The 17033-nt window shown below is 42.8% G+C and overlaps 1 pseudogene; it reads right to left on the bottom strand.

The window, feature by feature from the left end:
* Nucleotides 1-1984: 1984 nt before the first annotated feature.
* LOC147005488 (NADPH-dependent 3-keto-steroid reductase Hsd3b4-like) lies at nucleotides 1985-16977 on the bottom strand (annotated as a pseudogene).
* Nucleotides 16978-17033: the final 56 nt, after the last annotated feature.

The raw sequence follows: 17033 nt of genomic DNA, 5'->3' as shown, positions 1-17033 counted from the left end.
TATTTTCTTTAATTACATTTCAAATGTTATTCTCTTTCCTAGTTCCCCCTCTGAAAATCCTGTATTTCCTTCCCTCTGCCCTGATTATCTATCTAACCACTTCTGCTTCCTGGCCCTGGCATTTACCTATATGGGGCATAGAACCTTCACTTGACCAAGGACCTCTCCTCTGATTGATGACCAACTAGGCCATCCTTTGCTACATATGCAGCTAGAGCTATGAGTCCCACCATGTGTTTTCTTTGGTTGGTGGTTTAGTCTCAGGTAGCTCTGGGGAGTACTGGTTAGTTCATATTGTTCTTCCTCCTATGGGGCTGCAAACCCTTCAGTTCCTTGGGTGCTTTCTCTAGCTCCTTCATTGGAGACCCTGTGTTCTGTCCAATGTATGGCTGTGAGCATCCACTTCTGTATTTGTCAGGCAGTAGCAGAGCCTCTAAGGAGACAGCTATATCAGCCTCATGTAAGCAAGCTCTTGTTGGTATCCTCAATAGTGTCTGGGTTTGGTGGTTGTTCATGAGATGAATCCCCAGGTGGGGCAGTCTCTGGATGGTCCTTCCTCGTCTCTTCTCCACACTTTGTATCTGTGTCTCCTTCAATCATTATTTTGTTACCTGTTCTAAGAAAGATCGAAGTTTCTACACTTTAGCCTTCCTTCTTGAGTTTCATTTGTTTTTCGAATTGTATCTTGGGTATTCCAGCTTCTGGGCTAATATCCAGTTAACAGTGAGTACATATCACATGTTTTCTTTCGTGATTGGGTTATCTCACTCAAACAAATGGGACCTCATAAAATTGCAAAGCTTCCTCTGCAAGACAAAGGACACTTTCAATACAAAAAGGCAACCAACAGAGTGAGAAAAGAACTTTACCAATCCTAAATCTGATAGAGGGCTACTATCCAATATAGACAAAGAACTCAAGAAGTTGGACTCCAGAAAAACAAACAACCCTGTCAAAATATGGGATACAGAGCTAAACAAAGAATTCTCAACTGAGGAATACAGAATGGATGAGAAGAACCTAAAAGAATGTTCAAAATCCCTAATCACCAAGGAAATACAAATCAAAACAACCCTGAGATTCCACCTGACCCCAGTCAGAAAGGCTAAGATCAAAATTTCATGTGACAGCAGATGCTGGTGAGGATGTGGAGAAAGAGGAACAGTCCTCCATTGCTGGTGGGATTGCAAGCTGGTACAACCACACTGGTAATTGTTTAGGTGGCACTTCAGAAAATTGGACATAGTTGTACTGGAAGATCCAGCAATACCTCTCTTTGGCATATACCCAGAAGATGCTCCAACTTGTAATAAGGACACATGTTTCACTATTCATAATAGCCAGAAGCTGTAAGAACCCAGATGTCCCTCAACAGAGGAATGGATACAGAAAATGTGGTATATTTACACAATGGGTTACTATGCAGCTATTAAAAACAATGAATTTATGAAATTCGTAGACAAATAGATGGATCTGGAGGATATCTATGTTTTACAAAGGGAAAACTAAGAGGCAGGAGTTTGTAAAGGGGAGTGGGTTATTTCTGTGCAGAATAGGGAGAGGAATATTCTCAGGCTCTCTTCACCTTTCTCATACCAGTGCTACACTTTTATGGAAAAGGTGTAAGAAAAAAATCATCAAACAGACATAAGATTTAGCTGTGAGAAAATGTGTAACTCTGAGAATGTTCTTTTAGATGGAACCCCCTTGTGGACTGAGCAAGGAGTGCATCTCTGGAAAAAATTGTAATTCTGTGGCATTCTTTCTGTCAGGGTCCCTAGTACAAAAAATAGAATAGTATCCCAGTCATTAGGTACACACTGAAAAGACAATGGGTTGGAGTTAGTCTTACATCTGCATCTGTTCCTGACTGTTTTCCTCAGTTCACCTCAGATCCATGATCTCTTTCTGATCCCAGAATGACCATGTGTAGACACAGAAGGGACATAGAATTATTTATTTACAGAAAACCACAATCCATAGATGAGGTATTGACAAATATTTATTGTTCTTTCCATCGTGCTTTATAAAGAAAGCAGAATTTTCTGAAGGGTAGAAATGCTTTGAATGGGGAGTTGAAATCATGGCGAGAGCTCTGTGGTACAAGAGGTGCTTAGGAGGTTCGACTGTGGAACTGGGGCACAGCTGCTGTGAATCTCTGGGTAGGGTCTTCAAGGAGAAGGCTTGTGGCTGGGTCAGCGACTGACAAGGCTTTCAGTGTCTTGATTAAGACTCTAAGATCCTCCATATCAAAGGGAAGCATCAGGACTTGGGTTGTATGCCTGTCCCTGCTAGAGGACCTGATAACACCCAGGGCCATGTCTTAACCATTCTCATCTTACTGCTACTTTTTGTTTAGCATCTCCCTGTGCTGCTTCACTACTGTTCCAATACACTTTGAGGTTTTCTGCTTGGATTCCTGCCATCTGACATGTGGCTCATAACCCAGATCTTGCTGAGCTTTCTTGTAGGAGATGGTGAACACACTATTTACCACTGTGATCAAGATGTGATTAAAGGGTGGCCTATAGTTGTAGACTGGATGTAGCAGGAAGCTCACAGTTTCCACCTGGAAGGCAAGCCAGTAGAGCAGGGGCAGAGGAAGGCTCCAGTTGTTATCAAGGCGGAGGTCCTACTCCTTGCACAGGGTGCAATTTAAATTATCATAACTTTGGTGAGGGGTGTTATCAGAGATGTAATAGAACTGTCCTTGAATGCTTGGGGACTTCTTGGGGACCTGAAGGCCCCTGGCAGGCATAATGTGAGCCCAGGCTGCATTGCCCACATACACTGGGCTGACTATGGAGAATGTGGCATTTTTCTTAATTATGCTGTTGTTCTTCAGTGCTATATTCACAGTGGTTGAAGGGGTTTGACATTCTTCCCCATAGATGAAAGGGAGTCTTAAGGAACAAGTATGCAAAGTGCAACCGTTTTTCAGGATGATCCCATTGGCTGCCAGCACTGCCTTCTCGGCCATCTTTTTGCTGTATGGGTATGGGTCAGTCCATGTACTTTCATGATGCTCTTCCTCATGGCCATTCAGACAATCTCCTGGTATGAATTTAGTCCAGCCACAAGTATTCAGCTACTGTAGATGAAGGCTGGTACAATGGCTTCTACACAAGCATCCAATAGGAGCTGGTACCTGCTCATAGGAAGCTCACGATCATTGCTAGAAAATAAGCCAAAGGGCCACTGTGGCAATGACATCAGCTTGGCCTCCATCCCAAATACTGTGAAAGGGCCATGACAGGCTAAATGCATTCCCACCTCATGGTGACTCAAAGCTACCATTCTATAGCCATGTTACATGCCTCACACTGTCTGAGGGTGTTGTTATTGTTGTTGATATAAACACCATGATCAAAGCAACTTGGGTATGAAAGGGTGTCTATGGCTCCCACATCTAGATCACAGTTTATCGGTGAGTAAAATTGCTGCAAGAACAAACGCAGGAGCCATGTGACAATGCTCCTCCCTCTCTTGCTTCCCATGGCTGCTCAGCTTGTTTGCTCATATTACCCAGAATCTCCTGCTCAGTGTTTTTACTGCCCATATTGTGTGGGTCATCCTATGTCAATCATTAACATAACCCACAGAAATGAACACAGGCCTATCTGATGGGAGCAATTTCTGAGTAGTGTATTTAATTTTCTATGTAGACTCTTAACATGTAGTTCAGACTGTCCTTGAAGATAATGATTGTCCTGGTTCAGAGTCCTGATTGCTAAAATTACAGATATGCACCACTTCATCTGGGGCCCCTTACTACTCATAATTTGACATTAAAGGCTGGTGTAATTTTTTCATGTCGTAAGAATTAATATGGAAATGAGAAACTGGTTAGTCATATCACCACACTAAAATGTGGCTAAGAAAGAGGTCTGTTCAAATTCAAACAGGATCTGTTTGAATTTGTTTTGGCCACCATCAAATAATTAACTGAATTAGAAACCTAGTCCAGTTAGTCATTGGGAGGTTATGTCAGGATACATGGCAATCAGGACCTTGGACTAGAGTGGTGCTAAAAAGACTGGTGTCAGGATCAGTGTGTTTACTTTATATGGTAAGGTCCTTTATGTAACCTAGATTGGAAATCTACTTTCAAAGCCACTAAACGTGGATTTCTGTTTGTATTTTCTGCTCCCTAAAGAGGGGTGCCTCAACAAGGAGTAGATCATGTAATAAGGTGTTGACAGGTGAAATCTTAGGCTAGAGACTGTGATTGGGCAGGGAAATGAAAAGGCAGAGCTGGAAGTTTTATCAGTGAGAGAGAATGAGGAAAAGAAGGGAAGGGATGGAGGGCAGAGAGAAAAGAAGATGGAGGAGTGTGGTCTCCCTTCCCCCACCTGCTTGAACCTGCTTGCTCAAGGGTGGAGTTTCCTGCTCATTCGTGCTGCCACGCCCACTGCTGGACCCTGTCGGCTTTGCTGCTTGGAGGCACACACGTGTTCATCCTGCTACTGGATCCCAAGTTACTTGGTGGGAACTTGGGTTCCCTCCCCCTTCCTTTATAACTGAATGTTGGAATTAAAAAGGCGAGCTTTGAAAATGAAATCGTCTTGGCCCCATTCTTTCTTCCACCCCGTCTAGATTCCTCTCTTTTCAGCTCGAACTGCCATTCTCAGTTGAACCGTGTTGCGGACTGCAGGCGGGCCACAACAGTTTGACACCAGAACTGGGACCTGAAGAATGGCAGAGGGATGCTAAGAGAAACGGCTGCTGTGTGGAGCTCCACAAGAAAGGAAAGGATCTTCGTATCGGAGCATCGGAGCAAAGGACAGGTACACGTGCTAGTGCTAGCTTAAAATTTCAGTTTTGTAAAATGTTGCTGAGGATGCGGTAGGATACGAATTAAGTTTGAATCAGTGCTAACCCAAAACTGGTTCTGCTTGGTTCAGCAGCTTGTTAATCGGAACTAGATACGGAAACAGGTGGTGTGCCGCAGCTTTTTAGAAAGCTGCTTAGGTGGAAGAAGGACGGGTTTAAAGTCATGGATCAGGCGGTTGTTTTTAGTTTTCAGGAGTTGTTTCAGGCCAGAGGAGTAAGGCTTGAAGTACAACTAGCAAGAAATTTTTTAGATAAGATAGATAGCTGTTGTCCATGGTTCAAGGAAGAAGAAATGATAGATTGTGGAACCTGGGAAAAAGTTGGTGAGGCCTTGAAAATCGCTCAGACAGATAATTTTACCCTAGGCCTCTGGGCGCTCATAAATATGCTATAAAAGATGCAACTTCTCCAGGGCTAAATTGCCCTCAGGCGGAGCTTGTGATATCTCAGGAGGAGTGCCTATCAGAGAAGGCCTCCTCAGAAAAAGATCCTCTTAACTCAAAAATTGATAAATGTGGAAACTCTGATGATGGACTGAATTTTAACAAAAATCACTCAGATAGAGGAATTGCCCATTACCTTAATGAGAATTGGTCCTCTTGTGAATCTCCCGCTTCACCTATAGTCACCACTTCGGGAGGTGCTACTCATAGGGACACATGGCTAAGCAAGTTAGAGTTTGAGATTAAGCTTCAGAGGCTGACTAATGAGCTTCCGGAACTAAAAAAGATCTCAGAAGAGGAGAAGAGTAACCCTTCTGTAGTTCACCAGGTGCTGCTAGAAAGAGTTGTGAGTCAGGCTCGTGGGAAAGGACAGAATTCATCTAATACGCTAGCCTTTCCTGTGGTCGAGGTAGTTGATCAGCAAGATACTAGGGCTAGACATTACCAGACCTTGGATTTCATGTTGATAAAAGAGTTAAAGGTGGCTGTTGTGCAATATGGTCCTTCAGCCCCATTCACTCAAGCATTACTGGACACAGTTGTGGAGTCACACTTAACCCCCTCAGATTGGAAGACTCTTTCCAAGGCTACTCTGTCAGGAGGAGATTTTTTGCTTTGGGATTCTGAATGGCGAGACGCCAGTAAGAAAACTGCTTTTAATGCTCAGGCTGGTAACTCAGACTGGGATAGCAACATGCTTTTAGGAGAGGGTCCATATGAGGGACAGACAAATCAGATTGATTTTCCCATTGCAGTGTACGCGCAAATTGCGACAGCCGCACACTGTGCTTGGGGAAGGTTGCCAGTTAAAGGAGATATTAGTGGAAGTTTAGCTAGCATTCGGCAGGGTTCTGATGAACCATATCAGGACTTTGTGGACAGGCTGTTCATTTCAGCTAGTAGAATCCTTGGAAGCCCAGACATGGGTAGTCCCTTCGTTATGCAACTGGCTTATGAAAATGCTAACGCAACTTGCCGAGCTGCAATTCAACCACATAAGGGACAGACAGATTTGGCGGGATATGTCCATCTTTGCGCAGACATCGGGCCTTCCTGCGAGTTCTCGCAGGGAACCCACGTGCAAGCAATGTTCTCGAAGAAACGAGGGAATAATGCATGCTTTAATTGTGGAAGTTTGGATCATTTTAGAAGTAATTGTCCTAAGAACAAGGGCACCAAGGGTAGACAAACAGGCCGTACCCCAGGAATATGTCCCCAGTGTGGGAAGGGCCACCACTGGGCAAAAGATTGTAAGCATAAGCCAAGGGTTTTGAGCCGCCCGGTGCCGGGAAACGAGGAAAGGGGTCAGCCCCTTTCCTCAAGTTACTCAAAGAAGACAGCTTATGGGGCTATAAATCTGCTTCCCAGCCAACAAGATCAGTTCTTGAGCTTGTCAGGTCAAACCCAGGAAATGCAAGACTGGACCTCTGTTCCACTGTCCACGCAGTATTAACCCTAGAAGTGGGAGTCTTTGGACCACTGCCCATAGAAACCTGTGGCTTTCTCTTAGGACGAAGCAGTTCTATTGTAGAAGGCCTGCAGATTTATCCAGGTGTTATAAATAATGATTATGAGGGAGAACTTAAAATCATAGCCGCTTGCCCTCGTGGTGTTATAACTATACCCGCTAATCAGAAAATTGCTCAACTTACTTTGATCCCTTTACGCCAGTCACTGTATAGATTCTTTGAAAATGAGGAAGGACAAAATAATTTTGACTCCTCGGGCGTAAATTGGGTGAAATCTATCACAAATCAGAGACCTAACCTTAAATTGACTCTTGATGGAAAAGGCTTTGAAGGATTAATAGATACCGGGGCCGATGTAACGATTATAAGAGGGCAGGACTGGCCCTCAAACTGGCCCTTGACTGTTTCCTTGACTCACCTTCAAGGAATTGGGTATGCCAGTAACCCAAAACGTAATTCCAAATTGCTAACCTGAAGAGATGAGGAAGGGAAATCAGGAAAGATTCAGCCGTATGTTATGTCAAATTTGCCTGTGACCCTGTGGGGAAGAAATCGGTTGTCACAGATGGGTGTTATTCTGTGCAGTTCTAAGGAGATGGTGACTGAGCAGACATTCAGGCAGGGACCCCTGCCTGGTCGTGAACTAGTAAAGAAAGGACAGGGAATTAAGACCTTTGAGGATCTTAAACCCCACTCTAACATGAGAGGCTTAAAGTATTTTCAATACCGACCACTATCTTGCCTGCATCCCACGTGGAAAAAATTCAATGGCGTAATGATATTCCGGTGTGGGTGGATCAGTGGTCTTTACCTAAAGAGATAGAGGCCGCTTCTTTGCTAGTGCAGGAGCAGTTAGAAGCAGGACATTTGGTGGAGTCTCATTCTCCCTGGAATACACCCATTTTCATTATCAGGAAGAAATCTGGAAAATGGAGACTATTACAAGATTTAAGAAAGGTTAATGAAACCATGGTACTTATGGGAACCTTACAACTGGGGCTCCCCTCCCCAGTAGCCATTCCTAAGGGATATTATAAGATTGTTATAGATTTGAAAGATTGTTTCTTTACCATCCCTTTGCATCCAAAGGATTTTGAGAGATTTGCTTTTAGTGTTCCTTCTGTAAATTTCAAGGAACCCATGAAAAGATATCAATGGACAGTCCTCCCTCAGGGGATGGCTAATAGTCCCACATTATGTCAAAGGTTTGTGGCGAAAGCAATTCAGCCTTTTAGACAACAATGGCCAAATATTTACATCGTTCATTTCACAGATGATGTCTTGATGGCGGGAAAGGACCCCCAAGAATTGCTTTTGTGTTATAAAGGCTTACAAAAAGCCCTAGCTGATAAGGGATTGCAAATTGCTTCTGAAAAGGTACAAACTCAGGATCCTTATAATTATTTGGGTTTTAGACTCACTGATCAAGCTGTTTTCCCCAGAAGATCGTTATTCGTAGAGATAACTTAAGGACCTTAAATGATTTTCAAAAATTGTTAGGTGATATTAACTGGCTTCACCCCTATTTAAAGCTTACTACAGGGGAGTTGAAACCTTTATTTGATATTCTTAAAGGGAGTTCTGTTCCCACTTCCCCTAAATCCCTAACCTCAGAAGGATTGCTGGCCTTACAGCTAGTGGAAAAGTCTATTGAAGAGCAATTCGTTACCTATATAGATTACTCCTTGCCGCTGCACCTGTTAATTTTTAATACGACTCATGTGCCTACGGGACTGCTATGGCAAAAATTTCCTATAATGTGGATACATTCGAGGATTTCTCCCAAATGTAATATCTTGCCATATCACGAAGCAGTGGCTCAGATGATTATCACTGGAAGAAGGCAGGCATTGACTTATTTCGGAAAAGAGCCAGATATCATTGTTCAGCCTTACAGCGTAAGTCAGGACACTTGGCTGAAACAGCATAGTACAGATTGGTTGCTTGCACAAATAGGGTTTAATGGAACTATAGACAGCCACTACCCTCAAGATAGGTTGATAAAATTTTTAAATGTACATGATATGATATTTCCTAAGATGACTTCTTTACAGCCTTTAAATAATGCTCTATTGATTTTTACTGATGGCTCCTCTAAAGGGCAAGCTGGATATCTTATTAATGATCAACAGGTTATCGTAGAGACTCCTGGTCTCTCGGCTCAGCTAGCCGAATTAACAGCAGTACTAAAGGTCTTTCAGTCTGTACATGAGGCTTTTAATATCTTTACTGACAGTTTATATGTAGCTCAGTCAGTACCCTTATTGGAAACCTGTGGTACGTTTAACTTCAATACGCCATCAGGATCCTTATTTTCAGAATTGCAAAACATCATTCTTGCCCGGAAAAATCCGTTTTATATTGGCCATATACGGTCTTACTCTGGTCTTCCTGGGCCTCTGGCTGAGGGTAATGATCTCATTGACAGAGCTCTAATAGGAGAAGCTTTAGTTTCAGATCCTGTTGCTCTGGCCCAACGTGATCATGAAAGGTTTCATCTCTCTAGCCATACCCTAAGGCTCCGACATAAGATCACTAAGGAGCAAGCAAGAATGATTGTAAAACAATATCCTAAATGTATTACATTATCTCCAGTGCCACATCTAGGAGTCAATCCTAGAGGCCTTATGCCTAATCATATTTGGCAAATGGATATAACCCATTATGCAGAATTTGGAAAACTAAAATATATACATGTTTGCATTGATACCTGTTCAGGATTTCTCTTTGCTTCTCTGCATACAGGGGAGGCTTCAAAAAACGTAATTGATCATTGCCTACAAGCCTTTAATGCCATGGGGTTGCGTAAACTTATTAAGACAGATAATGGGCCATCTTATTCTAGTAAAAACTTTATTGCATTCTGTAAAGAATTCGGTATCAAACATAAAACTGGAATTCCTTACAACCCCATGGGACAAGGAATAGTTGAACGTGCTCATAGCACCTTAAAGAACTGGCTTTTTAAAACAAAAGAGGGGCATCTATATCCCCCAAGGTCACCAAAGGCTCATCTTGCCTTCACCTTATTTATCCTAAACCTTTTGCAAACTGACATTAAAGGTCAGTCTGCAGCGGACCGCCATTGGCATCCAGTTACTTCTAATTCTTATGCATTGGTAAAATGGAAGGACCTCCTGACTAATAAATGGAAGGGTCCGGATCCGGTTCTAATCTGGGGAAAAGGCTCGGTTTGTGTTTTTTCACGAGATAAAGATAGAGCACGGTGGCTATCAAAGAGATTAATTCGTCAGGTAAACACAGATTCTGTCTCTTCTCATAAGTATCATTCTAAAGACTAAAATTCCTCTTGTGCTTAGAATTCAGCTGGGAATGGAAGCTCCCAGAAATGCTGTTTTCCTCTGAGCCAAATCCCCTACAGGAGGCCGGAGACTAGCTTTAGCTTTACAATTTGCATCTGAATAAGTACCTGGATTTCTCCAAAAAGAAAATTTGCATTGCTACTCTTTCATTGTCTAGATCTCTTTCTTTTTTCAAGTAGGTCAATCTACATTCTCCAGCCGGACCTGCAGGCTTGCCTTCCCCTCCCCCAAGAGCACACAGGTGGCTACTGCTATCTCCCTTCCAAGGACATTCCAGCATGTGGCTTTCAGTCTGAGATAGGATTTGGATTTACCAAGAGAGCTAGGGAAGTAGAAATTTCATATATTTACAGAGATTAGTTCTTATTTTGATAGACGGGCTTAGTCCCTTAGCTGGCCTCTGGCTTTTCACCCTTGCAGCTACTGCAAGGTGTCCTTAGTTCCTCAGGCTAGGGAATAACAGGGATGAGGAGGAAAGACTTCCAGCTCCTATTTTAGCCACAATTCGTGGCGTTACTAATGACAATTCTTGTCTAGGCCTTGCTAAATCTGAGGTTGACAAGTCTCCACTAGAGACCACGCAGGACTCAGACCTGCGTGTACTGATTCATGATCATACGAATACAGTATGGCTACCACTTGGCGCAGGAAATTACTGCGGGGAAAGGTCCAGCTTGACCGTTTCTGAGTTCCCTGTGCAACACACCTGATTTGAAGGAGGTTGGTATCTGATTCCAGCTAAAAACCAAAAATACCTAAGGCTCTGCCTCCCCTCCCCAAAAGATACCAAGAGCCACAGATGTGGGTCCTGACAACACCCACGGGAGGAATCAGGTCAATGTCCACCCAAGCCAAGGTTAAAGGCCCACTCATCTACGGATGAGAAAATCATTTGATCACCTCAGTTAAGCGTTGGCTATTTAAACTTAATTAATAGGGGGGAGAGAGGTTGGAGACCGTACTGTCGAAAGGGCAAGCCCTTCACTGCCTCCCACCCAAATAAAATAGCCAATTGGCCTTGTACTAAGGAGCCAGCCGGTCTTGTCCCTTCTCCCTGTTTCCCCGCCTGTCATCCAAAATTGCGGAGGAATATCAGCTCAGTGTTATTCTAAATTTGTTCTGTCAAACTTAGCCAGGGTACCAACGCCCTACTTAAAATGCAACCAGGTAGTTACCTATTCAGCACTAATTAGCATTATAAAGTCAGAGCCTACAGCTCAGCACTATTCTGTTAGTGCTTTAAAGACAGTCTTAGCCAGATACAGTTTACCATTAGAATAGATAGGGAATCCCACGAAAACAGGTTTTTCTTTAGCCCTAAGAACTCAGGCAGAACTATTTAGCATAGATAATTTTTCTGCCTCAGGCCAGCCTTTTCTTTTTTTTATTTTTTTGGTTAACTAATGGGAGGAGATGTGGTCTCCCTTCCCCCACCTGCTTGAACCTACTTGCTCAAGGGTGGAGTTTCCTGCTCATTCCTGCTGCCACGCCCACTGCTGGACCCTGTAGGCTTTGCTGCTTGGAGGCACACACGTGCTCGTCCTGCTACTGGATCCCGAGTTACTTGGCAGGAAATTGGGTTCCCTCCCCCTTCCTTTATAACTGAATGTTGGAATTAAAAAGGCGGGCTTTGAACATGAAATCGTCTTGGCCCCATTCTTTCTTCCACCCCGTCTAGATTCCTCTCTTTTCAGCTCGAACTGCCATTCTCAGTTGAACCGTTCATGTTGTGGACTGCGGGCAGGCCGCAACAGAGGAGGAAGAAGAGGTTGAAGATGGAGCAGACCGAGTTGGCCTGGAGGAGCTGAATGTAGCTAGGAACTTCATAGTTGGGCAATGGAGTAGTGTGGTGGTTTACTTTTCCTATCAAAGCAGGCATCTTGTAATTGTATTGTTGAGTAGTGTGTTCCTGGAATGGGCATTTTGTGATAGGAAATTTAATATTATAAATTTGACTGGTATAATTTAAATCTGTGATATTTTCATATCATGGTGGTAAGGGGTGCTGAGTGAGCAGGCCAGCCACAGGGGTTGGATGACCTGAGAAGTTAGAGCAGCAACTCCAGGCATTTCTGATTTAACTGGTTTGGTTAGCTTAGCAAGCTAGCTGCAGGAACCAGGGCAAGATGGCCTCTTAGAGCTGTCCATGGAGGGTGGACATAGGCAGGTGAATAGCCAGATTCAGTGTGTTTTTTCTTTTTTCAACTGCAGTCTATAAGTAAGCATTTAAGTGTATGGATCTAAGGAGGAAAGTACTGAGCTGCCTAGGAGCAGTCTTCAAGTCTAGAGTGATGCTGAACTGAAGGTAATGATTTTGTGGAAATTGCAAAACCATTGTTCTCTTAGTAGAGAACATGTCCTGGGTCTTTCTTCTCATCTGGCTCTTATGGAACAGCTTTGAAAGTGCTCTAAAGAAGAAATGTCTTGTCCATAGTGGAAGTGGGTGGATGGAAATAAGCATGTGGAGATGGAGTCCAGTCACATAGTTGAGAAGGGTCAGGAGAATGTTCCAGGCATTGAGAGTACATGGGATGTGACTTCAAAAATATTTTCTCCTATACTTCATTCCTCTCTCTATTTTTTTTTAAACACCAAGGACAAGAGTCCTGATTTCTGTCCCCTGGTCAGCAAAGACATACATCTGGCCTAGGCAGAATACAGCTACTATCCCACTATTCTTCCAGTTGTTCCAAAGTAGGGGCTTCCCTCCCCAACCTGTTTTATGGTTTTCATTTTCTAACCTGCTCCATATTCTCCTAGTGTACTGTGCCTTTCAGGTCAATGTCTAGGATGGTCTATCTGGGAAGGACACCTGAGATATCAATATTGGTAGAAGTGTGGATGACAATAGAGATGCCCTGGCCTGCTCTAATCAGACACTGGACATCCAGAATGTCTCCCTTCAGTACTGTCACCTTGGCCTTTGGCTGCAGCTCTGTGGACACAAAGCAGGTCCTTGGGAAGCTTTCTGCATGGAATGGAAGTTTCCTGACACAGGTGTCAGTTATGTAGGTCTTCAAGGGCAGTCATGGTGAGAAGACAGTGGAGAGGAGGGCTGTCTACAGAAGAAAGCATACATGCTCAAAAATCAGAATGTAGCAGTTGTAGGGAATGAGGAAGCATCTATATCTGCCTCATCCGTTTGTAGAAAATGCATCTGAGCAGTAAGATGCCACTGTGCCTTATACAATATGATGGAATTATGGGAAATCCCTACATTCATTAAAATAACTGGAGAGTTGGTGGTTAATCAGAATGTGTCACCCAAAGTCCCAGTGAGGAGGACCCAGAACAGGGAGACAAAAAGATGGAAAATTTAAAGTCTAATCAATTTTGAAACTTTCTGAAGAGGTAGCAGAATTAATGAGAGGAAAATGGGACCTCTGTGATGAACTCAGAATGGGCTCCAATGGTTGGTTTAGGGGAGTATTTTTTGTCAGATTGATTTATTGGAAATGAGGCAACCTCACCTGACAACATAGCTAGGGCAATGGATATATCAGTATCTTCAGGTTCCTCTGATATCTATTGGATAATGCTTGTAATTCCAACGTCACCCAAATTTGCTCACAAAATTAACATGTGCTCATGCAGCCTGTACCACTCCCCACACTGACTGGAGCTTCATAATTTGTACATGGCTTTCTAAGGTTGCTCTTTCCTTTCATCGCTATCTCATGATATCACACATTCATGCAGATGTCCTAGTATAGTTTGGGGAACCACAGAAAACTATAGGAACATACCTCGGGACATACATTTGCCTAGTGAAGGCTCTAATGTCCCTTTGTATCCTTCCAATTGATGCTCACTTCTCCATAAACTCTAAGCCCAAGACTATCTGGGATCAACTGTTATGAGACAGACAGATCAACTGAATCTACAATGCTTCTAAAGAATAGCTTGACAGAGGCAGGAGTCAAAATCCAGAGCTGGACAAATTCCTCTTGAGACAGATGAAAACTTCTTGATTTGTCTACTCTATGTTCCTTTCCCCTGTCAAGCAACTCTTTAAAGGCATTGAAATACAAAAGGATGGGTGTCTTCATAAAGGTTTCTATTGCAGTGATGTGACACCATGACCAGGAAACTCTCATAAAGAAAAAAATTATTTGGGGCTGGCTTACAGTTTCAGAGTTGTTGTCTATTATTTTCATGGCAAGAGAGGGGCAGACATGGTACTGTCATAGCCTTGAGTTCTATGTCTTGATCCTCAGGCTGCAAATGGAGACCTCCTTCCCCACTGGGCATAGCTTGAGAATATACTAACGCCAATCTTGCCCTACAGTGGCATACTTCCTCTAAAAAGGACACATCTCCTAATAGTGCAACTCTTCATGGCCAGGTTTTCAAACACATGAATATATGGGGACTATTTCTATTCAAACCACCATAATGGAGAAAAGCCTTCTAGGAAGGAAGTAGGTGCCAGGACAAGAATCTCTTTCTGTATGCCCTTTACTTTGCTTTCATTTGATCTGACTTCTATACAGATAGGGTCAAAGGAGTACTCACACTTGGCAGGTGGTACCCAGATTGAGTATAATAGAGTAACCACACATCAATATTTTGGTTGTCCTGAGATACTAGGCCATCTTATGTGCTCTGTGATAACACCACAACTCCCACTTTTTACAAGATACTTGGCAGTTGTTCTGCATTGCCATATCATGGAGGTGATGGAATGCTGTGATCTGAAGTATAAGGAGATTCAGAGAGATGCTCATACTCAGCAGCCTTTAAAAGGACAGAGGGTACTGCCAGACTTTTTTTTTTTTTTTTTTTGCTGTGAGGTTTTGGGGATATCACTTTTCTTTGTTGTCATCTCATTGTCTGTAGAATCAGAAGACAACATTGTCTTTGTTTAAGGATTTCATGTTGAGGAGGAATAAAGAGTTTAAAGCATTGAGAAGTCTCTACCTGAAAAAGCATTAGAAGGATTCTTTACTCTTACTGGAAGGAAGGAGTGCCAACTGAGAAAAATGTTTTTAAAAAAATTCCAGTATTTGGTAAGCCTGTAAGGAAATTTCATCACTAGTGACCACTGTGGGAGGGAGCCTTCCATTGTGATTTGTACTGTCCCTAGACACTTAGGTCTGTGTTCTATAAGAAAGCAGGCTCAGCTTGCAATGGGAAACAATCCATTAAGCAGAGTCCCTCTGTGGTATCTGTATCATCTAGTTCCTCTAGGTTCCTGCCCTGTTTAAGTTCCTTTCCTGCTTTCCATCCTTACTGAAGAGTGATGTGGTAGGTCAAAACAAATAAAGGCTTTCCTCCCCTCATTGATTTTGGTCATGGTGTTCCATCACAGGAAAAGTAAGTACTGCTGGCTAAGACCGAATATGTTAATTATTTCCTTTTGTTTGCTTGCTTTGAGACAGGGTGCATAGGTTATTCCTAAGGATGCTAAAATACTAACTCATTAGACAGAAATTCAAGGTTTATATATTTTGGCGTTTTGATGTATGAATTAAAGAGAAACAACCAAGTCTGGGAAGAAACTGTGATTTGTGCAATAAGGATTTATAAGGAGAAATACACATAAGAAAATGTGTTGAGAAAAAAGGAGAAACCATGTTTGTTTGTTTCCCCTAAAGATTTGTTTGTTCTCAAATCTGAGAGACAGAGAGATGGGGTATGAGAGAGAGAGAGAGAGAGAGAGAGAGAGAGAGAGAGAGAGAGAGAGAGAGAGAGAGAGAGAGAGAGAGAGAGCCCTGAATGATAAAAACATTTGGACTATCTTGGCAAATGGTTTGAGACAGCTACAAAGTACTTTCAGAAAGGCACAAAACTTATTGTGGGAGGAACAGTTGTCCTTGTACTTATTTTCAAGCCCTAGGGAAACCTGGAATGTAGGCACAGTGTTGTGCCTTCATGGGAAGGGATGTACAACCAGTTATCTGCCCAGTAGTGTGGGAGCAGATTTGCACTTCAGCCTGATGAATTGTGTGAAATCTGTGTGGCTGGACACTACATGGGACTAGACATCCACTAGAATCTTAACATAAGGTTGTTTTTCTTAATCAATCTATATGTCCCATCTTTATGGAAGGTATCACATGGGCTTTAAAAAGTGTTTTGGTGTAGTCATGTCTGATATGTCCTTGGCCTGGGTGTGAGGAGAAAAAAAATAGAAAAAAATAAAGTACCTCTCCAGCAATGTGCTCAGTCACTTTTTTTGAGAGTAAATGGCAAAGAGATGGAATGCTGGGAAAGGCATTGGAGGATTCCTGATGACACATATGAAGTCCTACTGGCCCTCACTATGTGCTCTCTAATCTTCATCTTCCCTTCTTCACTCCCCTTCCCTACAGACTTATTAAATGTACCCTAACATTATATTCCTGCTATGAACTGTTGTCTCTCCCTAGACTTTAATAAAAATTAAATATGAAGCAGATTAGGATTAAGAAACCGGCTAAGACCCACTGCTAAGGTTTGTAGTTCAATAATCTTTTGTTAGTGTTACAGAGTTTGCAAAATAGTGTAAATATTGACAAGTCCATTCCATTTAGGACATAAAAGAGCTTCCAGCAAAGGCGAAAATTGATCTGTAGGGTCTAAATAGGAGAGAGACCTTTAGGCCCACGGCCTGCCCATGTTCAGTTGTGGGTGAGGACTGAATTCACTTTATCCAACTATACAGTGACTTTTGTGCAGTTACAACTGTGAATATTGTTTAAAGATCCACCTATTTTTTATGCTGTAGATATGAAAGCCCTCCTTACACCCCGTCCAAATACCCCAGTCCCTAGATCACTTACTGGACAATTCCTCTTCATGTTTTCGACAGAAGTTCCTGAACAGGGCTCTGATCTCCTGCAGCTCTTCCTCCTACACCAACATTAGGACAATCCTCTAGCCCGGAAACCCTCCTGTTCCTGTCACCAGGCACCTCCTCCCATGCATGGTTAACACAGAAATCAGATTGTTGAGGGTGCAGATGTGATTAAAGATGGTCTTGT

The sequence above is a fragment of the Mus caroli genome, unplaced genomic scaffold, assembly GCF_978045245.1.
Source record: "Mus caroli unplaced genomic scaffold, Mus_caroli_1 scaffold_3, whole genome shotgun sequence".
Classification (NCBI taxonomy): Eukaryota; Metazoa; Chordata; class Mammalia; order Rodentia; family Muridae; genus Mus; species Mus caroli.
Note: the sequence above shows the minus strand (reverse complement) of the source record. Positions and strands in the feature narration are given on the sequence as shown.